Here is a 25,712-nt window from a genome sequence, read left to right as displayed (position 1 = left end):
GTGATGACATTCAAAAGTGGCTGTGATAAAGAATAGGCATATGAGAGTCGGAAAAAGCAAGCATGACTTTTGGAGGTGGAACAATATCTGGTCAAACAGAGGTCTCCACACCAAACTAAAGGTCAGATTACACAATGCATTGTACTGAGCATGCTACTGTATGGAGCAAGGACTTGGCCAATGACAATCACTAACAAAAAGAGATTAGAAGCTGCCCATCACAGATGGCTGAGGAAGAGACTACACATTTAATTGAAAGACAACATAACAAATGGAAGAGTAAGGGGGCTAACAGAGCCGGATGTTCGAAAAAATCATCACAGAAAGAAAGCTCAGGTGGTTGGGACATGTATGCCATATGGAAGATGGAAGGCATGCTAAACAAGCACTCAACTGGGTACCGAGAGAGGAAAGAAAGCAAGGAAGGTCAAGGAAGAACTGGCAGAAGACAATGAGATAGGATATTGAGTGTGCTGGCATCACTTGGGAAGTACCACAACTAGCAAGTGACTGTAATCAGTGAAGCAATCAGTGAGGCACAGGAGGAACTAAGGCCTAAGGTAAGGAGTGTAGTGAAAGACTGCTGGGTACAAGTTAAACTTACTGCATTTACACAAACAATCGCTGTGGTTGCCACAAGGATATTATGTGATTGTAAAAGGGCAGGGGAGTGTGCCTCTATTCAAATGTGGTCCAACTACATTGCCTGAGACTGCCTGAGTTTCAGAACTCAGGTCCTAACTGGACTTCTCGCAGATTTTTTAAAAAACATTTTAAACAATCTAGCCAGATTGAGAGTTGTATTCTCTAGTTCAGTTATTTATTAATTGTATTACAGTAGCACCTAGGAGTCCCAGTCACGGGCCACAGCCCCATTGTCCTAGGCACTGTGCAAATGCCTCGCAAAAACGTGGTCCCTTGTTTCAAAAATAAAATGTGCTTGTTTGAACATGCTGTTTTTTGTTTAAAGACAAAACTTCCAGTTGCTAACCTGCAACACATGCTGTTAGATATGACAACCAATACAGCCACTGAATTTGATATTAAATACATTATATCCTGATTCAAAGATTTACTGGTTATCAACAGAGCAAACTGATTGTAATTTTAAAAAAAAATGTTTGGAGTAACGAAGAGGTATTTGCTAAGTGGTGTGAAGTCCTTTCCCAGAGAGCCTGGATCCACTCCAACAAATACAATCCGAACTTTGGTTCCATGCCTCTCAATTTTTACTTAATATACTACAAAATTTTGTCCTATGTTTGTACAGTGCATAGCACAGTGGTATATTGATCCATAACTAGTGCTCAAAGATACTATAACAATACAAAAATTAATAATAAAAAAAGTTGCGGGGGAAAAAAAGGAAAATCTGAGATTCCCTTTTCTTCTTAAAATGGAATACACACTTGACGATTTCCCTACCTTTTGCATTAAATCTTCCTTGGCCAAAAGAAAAATAGGTCAAAGAGCGGTCACTAAGAAGTTTAAGAGCTAAATTTTTCTCTCAGTTTCACTGATGTAAATACAGATTAGCTTCATTGAAAAACACTTTCTCCCATTTAAATTGATTGAGTTACTCTGGATTTACATTGTAAAATTTGACCTTAAAAAGTACTGGACAAAAGAAAATTCTAATAATGACCTTATTAATAAGTTCCAGTGTCCATTTTCTTAAATAGTTAGGCTTGTTGGTAATTCAGACATACAAGACATTCATGCCCTTTGGAAATTAAATTGCCAAGTTTGGTCCTGAACCTATACTATTTCTTCCCTCATCTTCAAACAAACATAAGCAGCAGCAAGCACGACTTTACACAGTCCTCCCAAAACTGAGTAGATCTCTTCTGCAGATTTTTTAAACAGAATACAGACTAGCTATGTGATTTTAAAGACGGGCTGGCTGCCTACATAAAGTCCTAATTTTAAACAACCAGACTACTACCCAATAATCTTCTTTTCCTTCAGAGTCTAGAGGAATCTATGCAACACAAACAGTCACAAAAATCCTCAATGGCAGTATTTGCATTCTACTTCAAACTATGGTGATGAACTGTTTGCAACTTTATATACATTTTGAATAAACTCTGAAGAATTTATATATTTATTTGTGCTCAAAGTTTAGGAGAAGGATTTTCTTAATAGGCTATTAAGCAAATGATTCTTTAAAAAGCTCCTCAAACAGGTAGAAATAGGTCACCCTTCCAATTACCAGTAAATATGCAGTTTATATACTCCCATCAGCAGGTAGAGCATGACAGTACAAGGACAAAAACATCAGGAGATTCCAAGTCTTCCTAGTAATTTTCTCAGTAGGATACCCATTCATCTGTCATTTCCTGCTACACTTAGATTCGTCTTACATTTGGGAGAGGAAGTTGATCCCCATTTTAAGTATTGCACTTGGTAGTGGTCTGAGTTGCATGTGGTGTAATTGGAAATAATGGGTGTGTTAAACAGATTCTCAAAAGCTTGCTTAAACTCTGGCATTGTTGAAATGGACATATTGTTTTCTACTCATCAAGAAAACGTTGGCATCACTGTATTATAAAACGTCTACATGCAACTGTAAAATTAGAGAGAACTTTACAGAACATAGGTGGGGCACATTCCCTACCCCGAAGGCCTCACGGTACACAATCTACATGAGACAGTTATTATTTAACATAATATTGTGTTCGCACCTAGATGTCAGCCTCATAAAGCCCCACAGTGCTAGATGATGTGCAAACATATATCAAATGACAGCCCCTGCCCCAAAGAGCTCGCAATTTAAGGCCATGTCTATACAGATATCGCTGTAGCAGCACAGCTGTACTGATACAGCTGCACTGCTGCAGCACATCTGGTGAAGATGTTTTATACCAATGGGAGAGAGCTCTCCCATCAGCATAAAAAACCCCATTTCCACGAGCGGCATAAGCTATGACAGCGAGAGAAGCTCCCCCGCCGACATAACACTGTGCACACAAGCTTATGGGGGTGGAACATTCACACCCCGAGCGGCAAAAGTTTTTGCTGACATAGGCCGTAGTGTAGACATAGCCTAAAATATTAGGCATAAGAAGCAGATGAGATAAAGAAGTGAGTGGGGTTAACAACAATGATACGACGTGCGCAAGTTTTAGCCAGTCAGGAGCAGTAATCCAGGTCGCCACCTACTTAGCCATAGGTTAAGGACAACAATTGACGAGAGGGAGGGTCTGGTATTTACTAATGATGAGATGAAGGATTTCCCGAAGAAGTGGAATTTAAAGAGGAATTTGAAGGAGAGCGAGGACTCTTGGTGGCAGGGAACAAAGAGACTGTTGCACTCATGGGGCTGCAAGAGAGAAGGCATGAAGCTGGGACAGAGGGAGAAGTGGGGAGAGGTTTAGGAAGAGCATAGGGAGTGAGATGGGGATAAGAGGAAGAGACAGCAGAGATTTAGGTAGGGACAAGATTACGTAGAGCCTTGTGGAAGAGAAGCTTGAACGTATGTGATGAGACAGGAAGCAGAAGAAAGGATTCCAGGAGGAGGTGATGTGGAGTGCAAGCATCCCTCCCCTTCATGCTCCCCCCAAAAAACCTGGCTCAACACTACCATAACACTCAACTGTCTTAGGGTTTGTCCGCGCCACTGTAGCACTTCAGTGTAGACACACACTACTGCAATGGGAGGGGTTCTCCCATCAGCGAAGGACTGTAATCCACCTGAGAGGCGGTAGCTAGGTTGATTGAAGAATTCTTCTATTGACCTGGTGCAGTCACCACCAGGGGTTAGATCAGCTTACCTATGTCGCTCGGGGGTGTGGATTTTTCACACCCCTGAGAAATGTAGCTGGGTCAACCTAACTTTTTAGCGTTGATCAGGCCTTACTTACAAGCTACAAATAGGAATAAGATAATCAGGTTTATCTGTAACCTTTTCTGTCAGATGTGTCAAAGACAGAGCACATTTCAGATATCTGAGAGGGCTCTGGAGACAATTCATCTTGCAATTTGATGATGATCATTTCTTTTTGGGGGGCAATCAACATCAAACCAATCGGCAATGAAATAATTCAACGTGGCCTCTTTAAACTGTGATTACCCTATAACCACAATCTGAACCCTCAAACCACTCTGTTGAATTGATGCTCCCATTACTTCTGAGCCACGGGATTGTGAACAACCTTCATCCTCCAGCTACTCCCCCAGAGCAGCATCTTCTATTTTGTTGTGTGCTCTCTATCACCTTTTGTCCTTTTTCACTCTGCTGTCCCTTTCCCTGGCTCAGTTGTTTTCTCTTATTGCCTCCACACTCCCGCTTTATGGTTGAATGATGGAATCAACTACCCACTGGGAAAATGCCTTTTTTAAAAAGTGCCCTGCTCCAAAAGAACCTGTCCTAGGGCTCATAATTTACAGAAATATTAAGCCCTTTTGAGCATACAGTTGGATGTTTAGGTCACAGCTGGACACCAGGAAACATCTGTACAGAAGTACTGGTCACACAGATTTTGTATGGAGCCACACTCAGTGTTTGAGTACAAACCAAATCAATGGATGAGTTCAGAAAGCAACATCACAACGGTCACATATTTGCACCGCAGCTATTATCTGCATCAATCCGTCATAAAGAAGTTCTTCCCTTAAAAACATGAGAACTTTTGAAAAATAAAATAAATTACCTAAAATCAGAAAAGAAACAAAGTTTGTGCAGGAAAATTAATCAGCACTAGAAACTAGCAAAATCGCCTGTGCTCGTCTACATATTTCAAAGCTATATAGGTATCCACTGTGCTAAAGCTCTTCGTTTAGCAAGAGAATAAATAAAAACCCAGAGCACACCAGATCTGCCAACAGGCAGGCTTAATTCAGCCTCTGGGGAAAATGCCTGTTTTTTCCATAGAAAAATGAAGAGGTTTTAGTTTTGTTTCTACAAAGACCTTTACCAGGAGAGCATTACACTGGTAAGGAAAGGTTTAACAAACAGGGCAAAAAATGTGTCCTTCAATGTGCATTTAGTGTGTTCTGCATATTCTCCCTTTTACAAGCAAAAAACAGAAAAACTCATACACAAAGTTAAAACTTTTTTCCCCAACTAGAATGCATACATTATTTTCAATATGTCATCCTGCTTCTTTTTGCAGACTTTGTTAAACGTCGAAGATACAGTACTATAAGTGTTTAAAACAACAGTCTCAGCAGGTATATGGCTCAGTCTTAAAGCTGAGTTCCAGCTGGGGTAGTTAAAGGCCAATCTATCTTTTTTTACTGACTCTTAGATCTAGGACTTATGAACAACCTGCTGAGTGAAGTGTAATTAACTCACTCCTGTAAAAGTACACAAGGGAATTCCATCTTAGCATTCCTTTGTAGATAATTTGCTGTTCACTACAGTTGCATAAATTCAGCTGATGCTCTACTTTTAAAAGAATACATCAAAATTTCTAATCTAACAAAGACCTAAATAAAGATGAAGAATAAAATATTGAGTATTTTGCCACTATTTCTTTTGACGGAGAACTGCTTTTAAATTGACCGATTTAAAAATGTGGATCCAGCAATAAACCAGACTGAACAGAGAACCACAGTGAACATTACAGTACTTAACATGTGTAATTTTAACACACCAATTAACAGTGACTTTATCACCATGCACTGTGTCAATCCACAGTATGAGGCCAACTATAACAGGGATCCAAGTCACAGTCTACGTGCAGTCCCAAGTTTCTAAGTAATGTTTTAATATAAAAAGTGATACCAACTCGAAGTAAAACTAAAGGCCATACCCTGCACTCCCATAGAAACACCACAGGGGCAGCAGAATTGCCAGGAAGCTCTGGGATGAAGGTGTCCTTTGAATACACCCCTGAATACACTGAGGCTTGTGGGGGCTGCACAGTGGAAGGGGATACTGCCTTCAAATTGTGCAGATCACAGGAACAGTGGGCAAAAGAAGATGCCCACATGGTGTGCTGAGCCCTCTATGGTACTGCAGGGCTCCCCATGACAGTGTATGACCTTGGCCATGCTGCTATTGGCTCCTCTACCCAAGTGTAGGGAATCCCTCCGCACTGAGAAAGGTGTAGGAATAAAACAGGAGTTAGTGATATTGGAGTAGTATTAACTCAGATCTATGCACTTCTACAGGGAGCAAGACCCAAAGAGTGGCTGCTCCCCCAATTCACCACCTTCTGAACAACAGAGCCTCAGTCTTGTGGAATCCTGGTGGTGCCAGGACACGGGGAACAAACCATGGAGCCTACAGCCTCCTTCTTCATGCAAAAAATGCCATCATCATGCGGTTCATGTCAATGAAGGGGAGCATATTTTAATTAACTTTACATTTTATTTATACATATGCACCCATTCAATACTATATGCAATCATCATAAATACTAATCCACCATAAATAAGTTTCTCTTTAAATCACAATAATGAAAACCAATGGAAAACACAACACTATGGAATTACAATATACTTCACTTGCTCTGTGTGACAAAGTCAGAACTGACAGCTACAAGAGTGTTGGAAGGTTGGTATATCAGGTCTTGAATGGTGAAGACCCTTTTCCCCATGAGGTGAAATGAGATCACCTCAGGTTAATTCAACACACCTGAGTTCAATTTAATGGCCACTATCTTTAAAAATGTCTCTTCTGGTGAGAGAGAAGGAGGGATGAGAAAACAAGCTGCAGCAGGGAGAAAAGGCTGCTCCTAGGTGGAAGTCTGTTCTCTCGATAGAGGAAACAATCGAGTTAACTTGTGTTGGGGAAAGGATTGGTGACCAGAAGCCAGCACAATAAGGCAACACCCTGGGAAGAGGGCAGGGACACGTACGTATTTCTTGTGTGTTATGAGTTTGTTTTTTGCTTAAAAGAACTATTCAGGCCTACCCTGAGGCCCACCTTGTAAATACTGAAAAATAAACCAAAGTGAAGAATTAAAAACCTCCGGAGTAGGACTGATTTACTCCAGGCCCTCACCACCAGAGGGAGAAATGCTGAGGTAGATGAGGCAAATGAGTTTCCTTGCCAGACTTTTTTTTCTTTTTGTAACACAGAAAACAATCCTGCTTAACCACTTTGTTGGGGTCAAAAGTAAATTAAACAGCTGAACTAAAAGCCTTTCAAAAGGATATTTACCATGGAAACATGGATTTAAGTTCTATTTTAACTACAGAGCTGCAGTAACGTATTATATATTCCCTTTGTTCATACTTTCTCAGAGTACATATTTCTGTTAATTCTTCATCTTATAAAATGTGTACAGTCCATTTTTTCCTGCTACTGAGATAAGCATGTGAACCTTTAGTATATCTCTAACAGGATTAATTTACTAATACACTGATGGATCTCTAATGTACCTTATCTAACTTTCCAGAGAGAAACTACAGCCTAGAAGATCACCTTTAACTTAAACCAAAAACCCACCTAAAACCATCCTCTGAGCCTTGCCATATAAGGTAATCCACATGCCATTTTAGGTCTTAAATTACTCAGCATGATGTGATCAGATCATCTGGCATGTTCTCACTGCTGTAGCCACTCTGAGCTAATGAAAGCATAAACAGAAGAGAAATGATTCTTTACCGTTCTGTAGAAAAATATTAGGCCTGAATATGGCTACATGCGTTGACATTTTTGCATGATCAAGGCAGCTAAATGTAAATATCACTTTGCCACATTTTCCCCACACTTACGTAGGATTTTCCATAAGTGATTCACCTGTATCAAGGCGATTCACCTGAAAATAAAGTCAACAAAGTAGGTGATGTTTCCCACAGTTCTTTAATGCATTTAGTGACCTTTCACAGCACATTTTCAACATCCATACAACTAAGATTAAAACAAATGAAAACAAACCTTTATGTTAGAATTTAAGAACCCAATTTTTAAATAGGCCTCAACATGGCCTCTAATATTTTGGACATATTTAGTGGTTCCTACACTGCATACATTTATTATACTACTACTAAGTTATAATAATCTTTGCATTTAACTAATATCTTCTGAGAATTTCATAGTGCTTTGCAAACATGATTAAATTAACTCTCACAATACCCATCTGAAGACGACTGGCATTACACTCAACTTGACGGCATTTCTCTGTTTGTCTGTAACATGACAATTTTGGAATTGATTGGATGTGATGTTCAAAAGTTTCTCTTGTCTCTTTGATGGCATTTCTCTGTCTGTAACACAACTTTGGAACTCCACATCCAATCAGACACCTTTAATGTTGAATGTGGATTTCACTACCACCTGCTCTGCCTTTGTCACCGCAAGATTAGACTACTGTTATGCTTTACATAGTGCTGCACCTAACAACTATTCAGAAACCAAAGTTAGATCAGAACACAGCTGCCTGTCTGCCGCCTAGTGTACCAGCAGCATATTACACCAATACTCTGAATTCTGCATCAGTTCTTTATTAGCTTTTAAGTGGTAATTACATTCGATTTCTGATCTGAAAACGGACTATAAAAATGACATTGTAGAGTTCCATGTTTATGGTCTCTGATTTCATATTAAATGTGTTCACTTTACAAGTGAACATTTTTTCAAACTGCCAGCTCTGCAAACTCCCCAGTATGGGTTCAGATGGTTATCACCACCAGCAACAAAGGTTCTACAGGGCAAGTTACATATGTACCACCCCATCATTTTTAAGTTATGCCCTTAGGGATACCTGTGCAATGACCTTATCTTCTAATTATGCTCCCAGTGACATGTTTGAACCGCACTACCCTTACATGGAAATTTGTAGACAATTTGGTAGGTGATACATAAGGAGGAACAGAATCCAGCTCAGTCTCTCCTTAGCTGCTTTGACTCTTCAGAGCTAACAGGGGTAAAAAGCAGTGAACTTACTGTCACTTAAGTCATCAGTTTTTCTTCTGAATACTGAGGGAAAGCAGATCTGCTGAGTAAGGAGGTGTCATTTTTTATAAGGTATATTTCACAATACATCAGCTCCTTTCAGATGTTGGTTTTGAACTATAATGCCACCTGCTTCTCTTGACATTCTGCCACAGTTACAATTGTTGGAGGCACTTGAGCTGGTATCTTGATTAAAATGGGAAGGGCTTTGTCAGGGTTCCTTCCCCACTCTGAACTCTAGGGTACAGATGTGGGGACCCGCATGAAAGACCCTCTCAGCTTATTCTTACCAGCTTAGGTTAAAAACTTCCCCAAGGTACAAACTTTGCCTTGTCCTTGAACAGTATGCTGCCACCACCAAGCGTTTTAAACAAAGAACAGGGAAAGAGACCACTTGGAGATGTCTTCCCCCAAAGCCCTACACACTCCCTTTCCTGGGGAGGCTAGAGAATAATATCCTAAACAATTGGTTCCAAAATCATCAAAGACCCAAATCCCTGGATCTTGGAACAATGGAAAAATCAGTCAGGTTCTTAAAAGAAGGATTTTATTTAAAAAAAAAAGAAAAGAAAAGAAAAATCAACTCTGTAAAATCAGGATGGAAAATACTTTACAGATATTCAGTTTCAAAACACAGAGGATCCCCCTCTGGGCAAAACCTTAAAGTTACAGAAAACAGGAATAAACCTCCCTCTTAACACAGGGAAAATTCACATAAAACAAACGATAAACTAATCCGCCTTGCCTGGCTTACCTATACTGGTTGCAATATTGGTGACTTGGATTAGGATGGGTTGAGGAAGATGGATTTCTGTCTGGCCTCTCTCAGTCCCAAGAGAGAACGACCACATAACAAAGAGCACAAAATAAAAAGCCTTCCCCCTCCCCCACCAAGATTTGAAAGTATCTTGTCCCCTTATTGGTCCTTTGGGTCAGGTGCCAGCCAGGTTAGCTGAGCTTCTTATCCCTTTACAGGTAACAGAATGTTACCTCTGGCCAGGAGGGATTTTTTAGCACTGTATACAGAAAGGTGGTTACCCTTCCCTTTATATTTATGACAGGCTTCTGACAATGTGTTTTTTTGTGAAAGGACCTGGACTTTGGAATTCATCTGAGCCTCTGGGTCTGAAACAGCTCAAGTTTATTCCCTGGAAGGCATGCTTCAAGACAACTATTTTATCAGGCATTTGGGGGCTTAAAAGGTATGGGGTTTGTTGTGAGGGAAGGAGAAGTGTTACTTGAGTGCTGGTTAGTTAATTTAGCTCTGGGGGTTCTGGTTGTTCGAGACCAGGTTTGCTATTTTGAAATGAGTCGTGTAATTTAAAAAAAAAAATTGGCCTCGGCCAAAATTTTCAAACTTGAGAGCCTAAAGTTTGGCACCAAAGTCCATCGTTAGGCACCTAAAATAAATGATTGAGTTGAGCACCCAACAAAAGCGATTGAGCACCCAACAAAACTTATCAGCCTATAAAACCTGTGCTGTGTGTAGGTATTTAAATGTCTCTGTAACTGAAATTTCACAATGCAGTTTGACTATTTTCAGGTCCCTGAGGGAATTACCCATTGAAGGACCTTGTAAGAATTCCTGACATTGCCATCCTACTGAATTGCCTAGTTCCCTGCATTGGAATTTGCCCAGAGGACTATGTTTAGACTCCTTGAACTTCTGAAGCCCAAACATATCTTTACGGATAAGCTTCCATACAGGCAGTCTGTGGTGATCCAGTGAGGCTCTTCCTGAAGTGATAGTCCTTCTGCAGATCCCTCCTTAAGGGTCCTAAACTCTGAATAAGTTTGTTATTTGTTTAACACCAACACTGGGCTCAATGATGTCCAATACATAAAAATAGAGTTAATCCTTGCCAGATGAGGTCATAGACCTGAGTTTGCAGGCCCCAAGACTGAAAAAACATATGCATGTACCTAACTTTATGCACAAGTACTCCCAGGGAAGTCAGTGGTACTACTAATATGCACAAAGTTAAACATGTTCAGGTTTGCAGGATCATGCCCGAAAAGAGACCCACTAAATAAAAGCATTCACCAGAAACTCCAGTGATGAGAAAAAAAGGGTTTTATATGTTTATGATCTATTTAAAATTTCAAAGTCACTGAGGATTTAAACACAAAAGTGTGGGGTCAAGTTGATGACCTAATTGAAAAGGACTTATTTAAAGGATTTCTGCAAAAATAAAATGTTACTAAATATGATTTGGAGGGAGGAATAGCTCAGTGGTTTGAGCATTAGCCTGCTAAACCCACGGTTGTGAATTCAATCCTCGAGAAGGCCATTTAGGGATCTGGGGCAAAAACTGGGGACTGGTCCTGCTTTGAGCAGGGGGTTGGACTAGATGACCTCCTGAGGTCCCTTCCAACCCTGATATTCTATGATGCATATTGCAAAGCTATTAAATACCTACAACACAAAGGAGAGTAAAAGTGTGATACATTATCTTCTATAATACACTGTATTTTCTGCATTTGTGAATGGCATTTTGATGTATGAAAATGACTGCTCTTTTTTCTGTTTCACTTAAACATTGACAAGAATTAAAATACTACAAGAGTTCAAGTTATTTTGCGCTATGTAAAGTCTCAGGCAGTCACGAAGGTTATGGAAAATGATTTTTTCCTGATGTGATATAATCACACACACCCTTTTCCATGGTATTGCTTTGATTTTTTGTTTAACATCAGTTTCCTTAAGGAGAAGAGGAACACTGCTGACAAGAGTATGAGTGTAATCCACTGCTGTACTGAATGCAGTCTGCAGATGATACAAGTCAATTTACAGATGCAGTTAGAGAGCCTTAGCTTTTTGGTTCAAGCTATAGCAGTTCATGATTTTAGTTCTGGAGGTCTCCAGTTTGCTCCCTGGTGTGTCGGCCAAGATGCCAGCCATCACAGGAGTAGGGATACATGCTCTGTAATGCCAGTCAGATGATTAGCTCTTTCCTTTGATGTGCTCCAGGACTGGAGATCCACAGTGCAAACACCTTACTACTAGCTAGCTGAGCCAGTCTCATCTTTACTGCTTTGGATGGCTGGGGTTCTGGAGGGCAGGTTCCTCACTGCTGTCTGCTTCCTTAACAAAATAGTCTAGCTACCCAGGCACTGCAATATGAGATGTTTCATAATCTAATGTATAGGAACAAGGAGAGAGGTGGAGTAATTAGTCCCAGGATAGGCACAACGACACCTAGCAGCACAAGTGAGGGGGAGAAAAGTAATTGCCACAGCTGAAGCAGCACCAGGACACAACAAAGACAGCAGAGCTAAGGGGATGGCACCTGCCTATGCTATCAAAACCCTACTGCTCACCCCCAGCTCTACACTGACTGGTGTGCTGATTTTGCATTTCATATACAGTAACTCCTCACTTAAAGTCATCCTGGTTAACGTTGTTATGTTACTGATCAATTAGAGAACATGCTTGTTTAAAGTTGCACAATGCTCCCTTATAACCTTGTTTGGCAGCCGCCTGCTTTGTCCACTGCTTGCAGAAAGAGCAGCCCTATAAAATCGGGGCATCTGGTCACCCTACCTCCATTCGTGCTGCCTTGTAGAGTGTGAGGCCACAGTAACAACAATGTGTTAACCCTTGAGGGTTCAGCCGAGTGCTAGTTCATCATTTAGAAGGAAGGCATTCCCCAGGAAATATCCCACCCTCGGACTTCACCACCTCAACCAAGCTTCACAATCATCACTGCTGTGTACAGTATTAAATTGTTTGTTTAAAACTTACACTTTACCTGTAAGGGGTTAAGAAGTTCAAATAACCTGGTTGGCACCTGACCAAGAGAACCAATAAGAAAAGACGATACTTTCAAAACTGGTGGGCGGGGGGAGGTTTTGTTTGTGCTCTCTTTGTTTTGCTCTCTCTCTGGACAAGAGAGGGACCAGGCAGGGAAAAAAATCTCCTAAAAACCTACCTGAAATGAGCATCTAATATTACAAAAATTATAAGTAAAGGCAAGGGAACGCGTTAGATTATCTTTTGTTTTAGCTTGTGAATTTTCCCTATGATAAGAGGGAGTTTTATTCCTGTTTTTTGTAACTTTGAAGCTAAGCCTAGAGGGGAATCCTCTGTGCTTTAAATCTTTTTTATTTACCCTGTAAAGTTACCTTCCATCTTGATTTTGCAGATGTGATTCTTTTACTTTTTTCTTTATAATATAGTTCTTCTTTTAAGAACCTGATTGATTTTAGTGTCCTAAAAATAAAGGGTCTGGTCTGTACTTTTATTAAAGGCAGTTGGTTGATACGTATATTATTCTCAAGCCTTCCCAGGAAAGGGGGTGAAGGGGCTTGGAGGGATATTTTGGGGAAATAGGAACTCCAAGTGGTCCTTTTCCTGAATCTTTGTCTAAATCACTTAGTGGTGGTGGCAGCAATACCGTCCAAGGACAAGGAAAGGATTTGTGCCTTGGGGAAGTTTTTAACCTCAGCTGATAGAAATAAGCTTAAGGGGTCTTTCATGCGGGTCCCCACAGCTGTACCCCAGAGTTCAGAGTGGGGAGGGAACACACACACACACACACACACACAGTCTTTTGTCTGGCGGAAAAAAAAATTTCCCTGGAACCTAGCCTCCCTTATTTACATTAATTCTTATGGGGAAACTGGATTCACTTAACATCGTTTCGCTTAAAGTAGCATATTTCAGTAACATAACTACAACATTAAGTGAAGAGTTACTGTATCTGGTCAGGTCACTTTACTGGTCACAAAGTTTATCATACCCAGTTTAGTCACAAATGTCAAAATTATCCATCTCAGCCTTATTAAAGACAGTCCAATGCCCTATGCATAGTCTTAAAATTGGAAAATTCTCTGATGACAACCCCAAATTCAGTATTTCCCCCTTCATCTGACTATCTGCTTCTTTCTTGTAGACTTAGCTAATTTAAAAGCAACTCCTTCAGTTTAACAGCTGCTTCCCAGAATCTCGGAGCTGGGCCCTCAGACCCACCATCCCCCAACTCAAGTGTGGTCGAGTTCTGTGGAGACCATCAACTAGTTCATCCACCTAGGCTGCAAGCAGAGTTCAAACGGTCACAACCAACAGGACGTTCTTTGACGAATAAGTCTCACTGCCTCCTGCATGTCTCACTTATGGGTGCAGTGGACAAACATAGTAAACAAGTCCAGCATCAATTTCAGCAGGTGATGTCCACATGTGCTCTGTCGTCCCAATGGTCTGGATCATCCACAAGTAAGAAAATTGACACAGCCATTGCAGCTATAGAATTGGGAATAGCAGTGGGAAAAGATGGTATCTATCCTGAGTTCCTATATAACCTACATCCACACACATGGAAATGGATGATGTAGCTTTTCACCAACATCCTGGAGACCAATGAAATTCCCTGTGTGGAGAGAAGCCAAGGTCATTGCAATCCTAAAGCCTGGAAAACCTGCAGATCACTCTTCTAGTTAAAAGAAAAGGAGGACTTGTGGCACCTTAGAGACTAACAAATTTATTTGAGCATAAGCTTTCATGAGCTACAGCTCACTTCATCAAATGCATCCGATGAAGTGAGCTGTAGCTCACGAAAGCTTATGCTCGAACAAATTTGTTAGTCTCTAAGGTGCCACAAATCCTCCTTTTCTTTTTGCGGATACAGACTAACACGGCTGCTACTCTGAAACCTGTCATTCTTCTAGTTAATAGGCCAATCTCCCTCTTGACCACCACCACCTACAAGCTGATGGAGTGTATAATTCTGAAAAGAATTGGGACCACTGTGGATGCCAGCCTACCCAAGAAGCAAGCTGGTTTTTGACTGCACCGAAATTGTTGCAACCAGGTCCTGTGTTATACTTATAAGCTGCACATGGGATTTTTATTTTTTTTAAAGGGGAAAAGGCAATATGCTGCATTTATTGAAGATACCACAATTAGCATACGCATTTAAATCTGGACCTCACTGCAGACATGGAGGCTGGATTCCAATGAAAATTCAAGACCGGTACCACTTGAATCGATCTGTCAGAGACATATGACACAGTTTGAAAGGATGGTGTGCTACCAAAACTGTCCAAAGTGATCCCATGTGCAAATTCACAGGCTGCTGAACACCATGCTTAGCTATGGAAGGATGCGCATATAGGTCAAATCAGCAAACCATGCACTTTGAATGTTGGGCTACCAAAAGGCTCTGTTCATGATCCGACACTCTTCAATGTATGTATGACCGATATGCCTGAAATGATAGCTCAGAAATTTGCATATGCTGATGATTTGGCACTTGCAACTTAGGCCCATAGCTTTAAAGAGCTTGAAGTGACCTTAACATCTGACCTTAAGATCATGGAGGAGTACTTCCAAAAATGGAAGATGAGATCAAATCCAAGCAAATCAGTAGTTTCTATTTTCCCCCTTGACAATACAATCACACAAAACACTAACTGTTGAGTTTTGTGGTGGAAAGGTTATGAACCAAAACTAACATATCTCTGTGTCATTCTGGACTGCTCACTGATCTTTCATGAACACCTCGAGAAAGTAGCCTCTAAAGGTAAGACTTGCATCAATATTATTCAGAAGTTAGTGGGAATAAGCTGGGAATCAACTGCCGCAGTGCTATGAACATTGGTCTTAGCAGAGTACTGTGCACAAGTGTAGACAAGAAGTTGCCATACCCAACTTGTGGATGGGCAGCTGAATCAGATCATGCAAATCATTATGGGAACTTTAAAATCAACACCTGTACTGTGACATTCTGTGTTAGCAAACATTGAACATCCAGCTATCAACCGAGATATAGCCACAGCACGAGAACTTAAACGTGCCAAAGACTACCCAGAACTTCCAGTTCAACTGGTTATGGATAACATACCCCAAAAACACCTGAAATCATGAAAATCACTATGGACCACACATGACCACCTCATGTCTCTAGATCTGGCCAGGGATGGCAAAGTGTCCAGACCTCATCAACCATTTCAAACAAGTACATTATTACTTACCCAGCAAGCCACCATCCTAGTTTTGACCTGCCACACAGACTTTGGACCACACTGAACCGCATCTGAACAAACCATGGAAGATGAGGCTACTTGAAACAAAAATGGAAAATCCCCTTCGTGCAACTGTGATGAGAACATCCAAACCATCAAATACATCATAATGCAGTGACCCAAATATGAATTGAAAGGTGAATTGGATGATATCCACAGTGTAACAGAGGAGGCCTTGAAATGGCTTATGGACCAACAACTGCATCTACACACTGTTGCTCTGCAGATGCCATACATGCACATGAGAGAAATGGGTGCAAAAATGTCTTTGCACTGAAACAAAGCCCAGGATCTATCAAACCTGTGTATTACCAGTATTGCAATATGGGTCAGAACCCTGGACCTTGTCAAGCTATCTCGAGTAGCTCACAAGCATGATGCCAATCTCAAGGCAGACTGTCAAGGAACAAGATGCAAACCCCAAACTGGTTTTAAGTTCTATAATTAGATTTCATCAAGCCAGTAATAAGAGTGAACTCCTAAAGCACTATAACACCCTTGACATGGAGTCATAGACAATCCTCCTGGGCACTCTGGTCTATCTTGCCACCCAGGCAAGCCTGCTGTTGTGATAGATGGCCCCTTACACCAAAAATCATAACAATGTTCAGGTTACTCCTAGTCCAAAAATATTCAGGTTACTCCAGGTCAATTGTACCTCAGATCTCAAACCAAAGATAACTCTTGTAGCCAATCCTATAATACTAATGATTTATTAAGAAAAAGTAGTAAGAGAATTATTTAAATGGATAAAGCAGGTAAACGTATATACATAAGGTACAGTCTTAGGTTCCAAAAAGTTATACTAGCTGGTATAATATGCAAGCTCTGTATGTCCCCTGGGGCTAACCAAGCCAAAAAGCTTGGGGATCCCTTGCTTATGCTTAAAAAATTTGCTGTCTCCGAATTACAAGCAGTATAGTGATCACATTTCCTCCTAGACAGGGATCTTTATTCCCTTCACCCAGCTTTCAAGCAAGGGTGGGATGAGGGCTTGTGCACACATATCCTTTTCATGGATGTGGGGGAAGCAATCAATAAAGTCTTTTGTCCACTGATGTTCCACAATGGCTTGTCTGTTTGACCTTATTTTGTTGTGGGAGAAGAGGACACCTCATGTGGTAAACTAGCATCTCACTAATGTTTCTCCCTTGACTGTGGGGGTTTACAGTCTGAGCAAACATTTTTACAGTTGCAAACACTTAAATGTTACCTTATAACCTGGGATACAAATATAAGTAAGATAACTACATACAGCATCCAACAAGCATTTCATAAAGACTAAACACATACTTATAACTCTAAAATCTATTTTAACAGTACTCACACACAGCTGAGCCAGACTGGTTTCCAGCTATACATTTGTCAATGTTCAGTGAGCCCTGGCATAAGCTGAAATCTGGTCTTCCAGTGTCACAGTTCCTACAAGCACACTTGGAGCAGCTAGAGGTATTCCATATGTGCTGTCAGCACTAAATCCTGAGCATAAAGTAGTTTGACTTTGTGTGAAATGTCAGTTTTGCAAATATCCGGCCTTCCTTCAAGCCCTCATTATATCCAAAAGCAGCATTGCTTGCTCTTCAGCCATGTTTCCAGGATGGACAAAAATACCCCAGCATACTATGCTTTCACACTCTCCATCAACACATGAAGTGGTGCATGCTCTGACACTTCCTGGTGCCACCCACAGGGCCACTCCAGAGATTCATGAAATCACAGGATTGACTCCTATCTGGCAACTTCACCACACACCTGGTGTGACACCATCCACTGTAGTCACTGTCATTAGTGTAACAGTCCTTCGTAGGCTATGCACGTTTGATAATGATAAGGAGTACTTGTGGCACCTTAGAGACTAACCAATTTATTTGAGCAAAAGCTTTCGTGAGCTACAGCTCACTTCATCGGATGCATAAAGTAGAAAATACAGTGAGGAGATTTATATACACACAGACCATGAAAAAATGGGTGTTTATCATACACATTGTAAGGAGAGTGATCCTTATGCATCCAATGAAGTGAACTGTAGCTCACAAAAACTTATGCTCAAATAAATTGTTTAGTCTCTAAGGTGCCACAAGTACTCCTTTCCTTTTTGCGAATACAGACTAACACAGCTGCTACTCTGAAACCTTTGATAATGATGACTCCCCAGCTAACAGACCTCTTGCATCCTCTCAAAGAAACCTCTGTTATTTCAAAGTTGAACATCAGATTCAGGCTTGCTCAGCTGTCACATAGCTAGCCTCATTTCTAATTATGAATGCAGACTGAAAATCCTAAGACTTACTTAATTTATCTCTTACATAGGCCTCTACTTCTTTCACTTTCTTGTGAACGCAAGCGTTTTCATTGTCTTTCTAATATTAGAACAAGAGTGACACCTAGTGGACAGCAAATAAGTCAGATGTATCAGACCATCAACAAAATTGATACTCTGGAATTTGTAGTCCTTTGTTTTATATTTTTAATTTTGAGTTACATTAAAGAGATTAGTGTAAGAAAAACTGTGTGTTGAGAAGAAATCTTAAAGTTTTGTCCTCATCGAGAAATACAGGACATGATGCTAAAATAAAACATGGATAAAAAAAAAAAGATGCCTTACAATCACTGAGATTATGAGCTATTTGAGACAGGATTGTTTGTTATATGAATGTACAGCTCCTAGCACAATGGATCTTAAGGGTGAGATTCTGTGCTGTGCCAGAACATGCAGCCCAGGGGAAGGAAATAGTTAAGGTGGCCTTCTGCCCTCCTGATCCTGAATTGTTTTGGGGGACAGAGGTCCTAGAGAGTAATTTAAGACAGCCCTTGGGGCCTAAGTTTCAGAAGCCTCCCTGGTTGTCTTAAGGGCCCCAGTGCTGCCTAGAATCTACCACACTGCATGCTATGATCCCACCCCGACACACCACCTACGCTAGGGCTTGCAGTGGAGTCAGTATAAAAGACTGTATATTTCAGTATGCAATGTGAAACTGAAATAAATGCACCAAGAGATGGTTTTCTACAAGAGAGAGAGTTGAAGTTAGTGGTTTAAGCATGGGACTGGAATACTCCGTTTATGTCTTGCTTAGATTCTGATGTACATTAATACATTTCACAATCACTTCCATAATAAATAGTACAACAACACTTAACTCTTGTATCGCACTTTTCATTTGCGGATCTCAAAACACTTATGAAGGAAAAGTATCATTCTCCCCATGTTATAGATTGAAAAATCTGAGGAACACAGAGGTACAGTGACTTTTCCAAAGTCATTCATCAGTTCAGTGCATGTGCACAGTGAAAGAGATCCCTTTTTATAAGGAAACAGATTTCAGATTATTGCTTTCAAGAGATTATTCAGAGTGAGTACATTTAAAAAAAAACAAACACCATTTTTACCAGTGTCTTTTAGTTTGGCTGTATTCCTGAATAGCATAAAAAACCCTACTAAGGTGTAAGGAAGTGAATGAAAGCATAAGGCATTTACTTCCAATTTTCTCAACTGGATTCATCATACTGGATACTCAGTTAAGGACTGGATTCTTCAAAGCCTTACTCCCAAGAGTAGTTCTTATGCAAGTAGTCCCACTGACTAATGGAGCTACTTCTGTGATTTAGGCTTTTTAAGGTCAAGCGCTCCTTTACCATGTCACATGGCATGTGCAATTCTGTCAAGCACAACTGATTGGTAGAGATGCGAACAGTGGAGAATATTAGGTCTTTTTCCCCCTCTATTTTTACTGATCACATTCCCAAAACTCAGACCATTACCAGTAAATAAAAGTATCAAAGTGAAAGTTGACCCTAGACCTAGTTACTTTGAAACCACTCAAAATTATCTCATTCAGGTAATATCAACAAAATGTCATTTAAAAGAACAATTCGTACTCCTCAAACTGTAGTGAGATTTCTCTAAATCTCTCTCTAACGGACATACCAATTACCCTCCAGATGGTGCTGTCGGCCTACAATTGGAAAGTTTTCCAATCATCTAAAAGTAACTATAGACTAATTTATAAAGAAAAGTTGTTTATCAAAAATAGCTTACCTTACAGCATGTAGGGCAGAGATGGTCCTGTGGTCAAAACACAGGAGTCAGGAGTAGGAGTCAGGAGATCTGTGTTCGGTTTCCAGCTCCGCCACACAGTGGGGTGTTACCTTGGGCAAATTCTTTAACCTGTAAAACAGGGATAACATCCACTTGAAAGGGTTGACGGGAGGCTATTTGTAGAGTACTCGAGGTCCTTGTTTGGAAGGCCCTACATAAATGCAAAGTCAAGGTTTTATGAATTTATCAGAGCTTTTATTTTTGACCATTTTATTGGTTCTGTGACAAGGAAGAGAAACCCATATAGAAAGGTGTGTGGTATTTCAAGACTGTTAAACAAAATCAATTTATTTTAGCAGATACAAATCAAGAAGTCATCTGCAACTGACTGACTGCCAGTAAACTGAATGAACAAGCCAGAAGGAGCATCATGTGTCAGCTTGGGAGGAGAACCCCATCCAAAGCAGCAGATGATGCTCGGAAATTACAATTAAAAACACTGGAGCAGGGACTTGTTTCCTGAAATTCATGCATCATAGAATCATAGAATATCAGGGTTGGAAGGGACCTCAGGAGGTCATCTAGTCCAACCCCCTGCTCAAAGCAGGACCAATCCCCAATTAAATCATCCCAGCCAGGGCTTTGTCAAGCCTGACCTTAAAAACTTCTAAGGAAGGAGATTCTACCACATCCCTAGGTAGCGCATTCCAGTGTTTCACCACCCTCCTAGTGAAAAAGTTTTTCCTAATATCCAACCTAAACCTCCCCCACTGCAACTTGAGACCATTTCTCCTTGTCCTGTCCTCTTCTACCACTGAGAATAGTCTAGAACCATCCTCTCTGGAACCACCTCTCAGGTAGCTGAAAGCAGCTATCAAATCCCCCCTCATTCTTCTCTTCTGCAGACTAAACAATCCCAGTTCCCTCAGCCTCTCCTCATAACTCATGTGTTCCAGATCCCTAATCATTTTTGTTGCCCTTCGCTGGACTCTCTCCAATTTATCCACATCCTTCTTGTAGTGTGGGGCCCAAAACTGGACACAGTACTCCAGATGAGGCCTCACCAATGTCGAATAGAGGGGAACGATCACGTCCCTCGATCTGCTCGCAGTGCCCCTACTTATACATCCCAAAATGCCATTGGCCTTCTTGGCAACAAGGGCACACTGCTGACTCATATCCAGCTTCTCGTCCACTGTCACCCCAGGTCCTTTTCCGCAGAACTGCTGCCTAGCCATTCGGTCCCTAGTCTGTAGCTGTGCATTGGGTTCTTCCGTCCTAAGCGCAGGACCCTGCACTTATCCTTATTGAACCTCATCAAATTTCTTTTGGCCCAATCCTCCAATTTGTCTAGGTCCCTCTGTATCCTATCCCTGCCCTCCAGCGTATCTACCACTCCTCCCAGTTTAGTATCATCCGCAAATTTGCTGAGAGTGCAATCCACACCATCAGAGCAGCACACAGAAAAATGAAGTATAGTCCAGGTCACTACATTTTTATTCAAGGTGAAATGGCATTGATCAGATGTCTGACATGCCTGCTTCTGCGAGTGCTCTCTTGCTCTCTCATCCGCCTCCCCAAAACAGCCACCACTATTGGTTTTGGAGGTATGGTCCATAATGTGTAATGTATCCAGGTTTTTATATGGCCTCCATCACAGTATTATCTGAGTGCTTGATTTCACACAAGATAGTATCCTGATATAAATGCCCATAAAAATCATTTGCCAACTTCTGCCTACCCATTTCCGCGCAGGAAAATCAAACAAACTGACTCTTGTCCACCATGATCACACCCACCCTGTACTTATGTGAATTAACACCACACAGTTTCAGGGTTTTATAAATAAATGGGCAACCAAGTATCCCTGAAAACTGACAAAGTCCCTGTCAGTTTTACAGAAGACATTGTTTAGTCTTGATTTTTGTAAACCCCAGTAGACTTGTCGGATAACTGAATTTTTGGAACGGATAATAATTATTTGGAACTGATAGTGAACTAGGAAGCATTTGTGCACCTCAGGGACCATCCACAGATTTACCAAATGATCATATCCCCACTCAATTAAATCTCACAATCAGCAACCTTATGAGCCAGCTCTTCCTCAGACATAGGAAATCTTCTTAAAGTTTCCCATCATTGCAGATATCTGTTCAGCGCCACTAGTGTTAGCATCTCTGGAAGTCTTAGTATGGATGGGATACCAGTTGCTGCTGATTCTTTTATTATTAATTATTATTAACAAACAAGTGCTGATTAGAGCTGCTCTGAAAAGAGTTATGATACTATGTTAAAGATGCCAGCAGCCCATCTATACCAAAAAAACAACAAGGAGTCCGGTGGCACCTTAAAGACTAACAGATTTATTTGAGCATAAGATTTCGTGGGTAAAAACCCCACTTCTGAAGTGTCCTCATTGTTTTTGTGGATACAGACTAACACAGCTACCCCCTGATACTTGACATCTATACGAAGTCTCCTAATATGCTAACACCAGTGAAGCTAAACAAGTGTTAATTATCGTGGAAAGTTTTTAGAAATTTTCCATAGCACAGACGGGGCTGTACAATCACATGTGAGCAGAGTCTGAGACTCTGAGCGCTGCTGCAAGTGGCAAGTCTACAGGAAGCTTAGCTGTCATGCTACTATATGCAGGCAGTTACTGACCTAGACTTGGAAGTGCCATCCATGCTTCTGTTCACCTCCCCTGCACCACCTCTCCTGCACCTTGTAAGCACTGGACAGTTGCTGGGCATTAGGGACGATTGTGGAAGAGCAAAAGGGAGAAAAAAGATTGAGAGTGGATGTGTGAGAGGATATTTTGCAGGGGGAAGATATGAGGGAATAACTAAGGAAGGAAACTGAAAAAGGTTGAAGCAAGGGAAAAGACAGATGAGAAAGGAACAGAAGAAAATGGAGAAAATAGAGAAGATAAAAGCATAGAAAATATGAGGAAAAAATGACCATCCAATACATTTAATTTGTTTAGTAGGTTCTTCATAATAAAAAGAGATTCAGTCGCTACTACTGCCTCCCAGCCAAGCAGGATATGCAAACTATTCCAGAGCAACAAGAATGTTCAAATTCAGAGCCAAATATAAATGCTGATTTTATTGATTTTACTCCAGAGTAAAATTAAGGCAACTTGGTTTGCGAAATTGAATATCATGCCTTTTTATATTTTGCAATCAAAGACAGAAAAGGGTGTGTGCTGAACACTTACCTAGACAAGAAGTCTTTCCACTTGTCCCAGCTTGTTCAGGTTTAATTAGTGTAGTAAATCTGTAACACAGTAAAATTAAAATACAGCTATACCCACAGGATAAGAAAGCCAAAGATTAGAATCGAACGCTGACATTTCTTATTACAAGAAGACTACAATATTTTGAAAGTTTCCTTATATACAGGCAAAAACAAACAAACAAACAAAAAAACCAAGCAAAATAAAAATTCAAAAAAAAAATCCCCACACACTGCTTTCACCTCCCAAAGCATAAACCCAGCAGCGGCTATGGCCACAGCACAGGAAGTTTTCCCAAAGATGGGTGAAAAAAATAATAAAAAAAATCGGGAAGTTCCCAGAGGAGCCGCCAAGAGGAACAGTTTTACGTCTCCCCTCCAGACCACCTTCGACGGTTAAACTACAAGAAACCAGAACAGATTTATCTAGCCAGCAGATAATGGCTAGATAGGGGGTCAGTGAGCATACTTGGTATCTACTTGACAAATAATCCTTTGTATATTTTATCCATCTCCCAACTCTTCACACTTCCTTTGTCTTTTCCAACCGAGAGCTCTATGGGGCAGGAACAGCACCTTGTGTCTGGGAAGAGCCTGGCATATAGGAGACACTAAAGCAATAATAAAAAATAATAGTACTTTGATCATTCTGAAAAACGATCTGAACCCATGCCTCTTTGAAAAGTCAGCTGGAGCTTGTCTACTTTTAAAAGTTATATTGGCATAGCTACATCAGTCAGGGTTGTGAAAAAAGTCACACCCCTGTCTGACACCTATGCTCACAAAACAGTGTAGAGACAGATCTGTTGACCTTCTGTCAAGGTAGCTAACATTGTTTGAGGCAGGGGTGTTCCTACACTGGTAGGAATAGTCCTTCTGTGGGTGTACATTACATCTATATGAGGGCATAAACCAACACAGCTATGCAAGCATAGTTTCTATGTTGTACACTAGCCTCAGTGTCGGAAACCCTGGCCCCCACTGAAGTCAATAGCCAAACACCCATTCACCACAGTGTGGTCAGGATTTCATCCCTGTTCCTACTCCTGTTTATTGACTATTGAGCCTGACTGTAAAGAGAGGCTCGGCCCCTCCCAGCATCAGGCCTTTAGCAACAATCAAGCTGCTCACTCCCCTACCACAATTATTGATATTTTACATATTCTGTCTCACTTTAAATATGATAAAAATCAGCAAAAAATTTAAGCTTTTGGCTAAAAGATTTTGATATGGTTTAATGTTTAGAACAAAAAATTATATTCATTTTTCATTTTGGGAGAGATTACTTTTAAATCAAAGAAAAATGCATAAGTGCACAATAAAAGTGTATGCTATAACAGAGTAGAAACACTTCTAGCTAGAAGTCTAGAAATAATTTTTCTGCACTATCAGAGCAGAGCCAATAAACCTCTGTGCACAATCAATGGAAGAGGGAAAGGTCGGTTTCAGGCATCCCAGGGAAGAGGGAAAGTTTGGTTTCAGGCATCATCAGTGAGAAAACCAGGATTTAAATAACTGGGAGAGAAACCTTTTTAGAGTGTTTTATATATTTGTTTTCTCACATCATAACTAAGGATCATGGGTATAATTTTTCCCCCTTTGCTTTTGGTGTCATGTTTTTGGCAAGTTGCTGCACTCGCTATTGCTTTTTTTTTTTTGCTTTTTTTTTTCAGAGTAGTAGTAGTCGTCGTAACCCTCTATCAACATTTTAAGGAAATCATAATTTTTAGTTGCATAAAAATTTTCCCTTTCCGAAGCTCACTGCTCCCAAAGCTGAGCTCCTAGTGAAGGTGGAAGGTTTACTGGCTTTGCCTAGCCTAGGATTTAAAGGTACATTGTTAGATGGTGTTAGTGATCACATTCTAGCTGCCTAGTGTAAACAAGTCAGGCTGCCTGTAACACATGCTAAACTGGTCAGGTTGAAGCAGGGAACCTAAGCTTTAATGCCATTTTAACCCATATTAAGAGTATGCAATGCTTTGTCTATGCTAGAGACTTTCAAATGTGTTCATTAGAAGGTGCTGGCTAACACCTGCTGACAATGTTCCCTTAAATCCTAGCCTAGACCAGGGGATCACAAAAGAAAAATTTTGGTGGCCTCAGAGTGCAGCCACCAACTCTTGCTGGTGGCCATTCTGACCATTTTTCCTAAAATACTTAATTAACTTTAGGGGAAAAAAAACAAATAAATATGCACATATACAAGTCCAAATCATAATTTATTTATGTAGGTTTTTATTGCAGACTCAATAAAAATAACGTACAGTGGTCTCTATTCTTTACTGGACCTAAACAGAACAGAAACAAGTGTGCTTTGCACGTTCTTGGCTTTTTTTGTTGTTGTTGCTTATGCTTTTTTTTTTTTTAAAAGACTTGCTAGCTAGCAAGTCTGTTTCTGTGAAAAGTAATATTTGTATGTTTGTTACCACTGCTTTGCACCCATCCCCATCATTGCCCAGGAATCTGTAGCCACACAAAAAGCCCCTAGTGGCCACATGCAGCCATATTTGAGAAACGCTGGACTTTAGACAAAGTCTTAGGGTATGTCTATACTGTAATAAGACA

The 25,712-nt window shown here is 40.6% G+C and overlaps 1 protein-coding gene across 4 annotated transcripts in view; it reads right to left on the bottom strand.

Annotated features, from left to right (window-relative positions):
* GNG12 (G protein subunit gamma 12) overlaps positions 1-25,712 on the bottom strand; it is a 90,287-nt gene that overhangs the window by 18,736 nt on the left and 45,839 nt on the right. For 3 of the 4 annotated variants that reach the window (XM_048861667.2, XM_075131754.1, XM_048861666.2), the window contains 2 exons: positions 23,131-23,189; positions 19,908-20,036 (listed from right to left, as the gene is read on the bottom strand). The gene's annotated coding sequence lies outside the window, so the exon portion shown is untranslated. Of the gene's footprint in view, positions 1-19,907; positions 20,037-22,574; positions 22,656-23,130; positions 23,196-25,712 lie in introns of those variants that run through there. The other variant, XM_075131755.1, reaches the window with a different exon arrangement.

Source organism: Caretta caretta, chromosome 8 (genome assembly GCF_965140235.1).
Source record: "Caretta caretta isolate rCarCar2 chromosome 8, rCarCar1.hap1, whole genome shotgun sequence".
NCBI classification, from domain to species: Eukaryota; Metazoa; Chordata; order Testudines; family Cheloniidae; genus Caretta; species Caretta caretta.
This window is presented reverse-complemented; position numbering and strand designations above follow the sequence as displayed.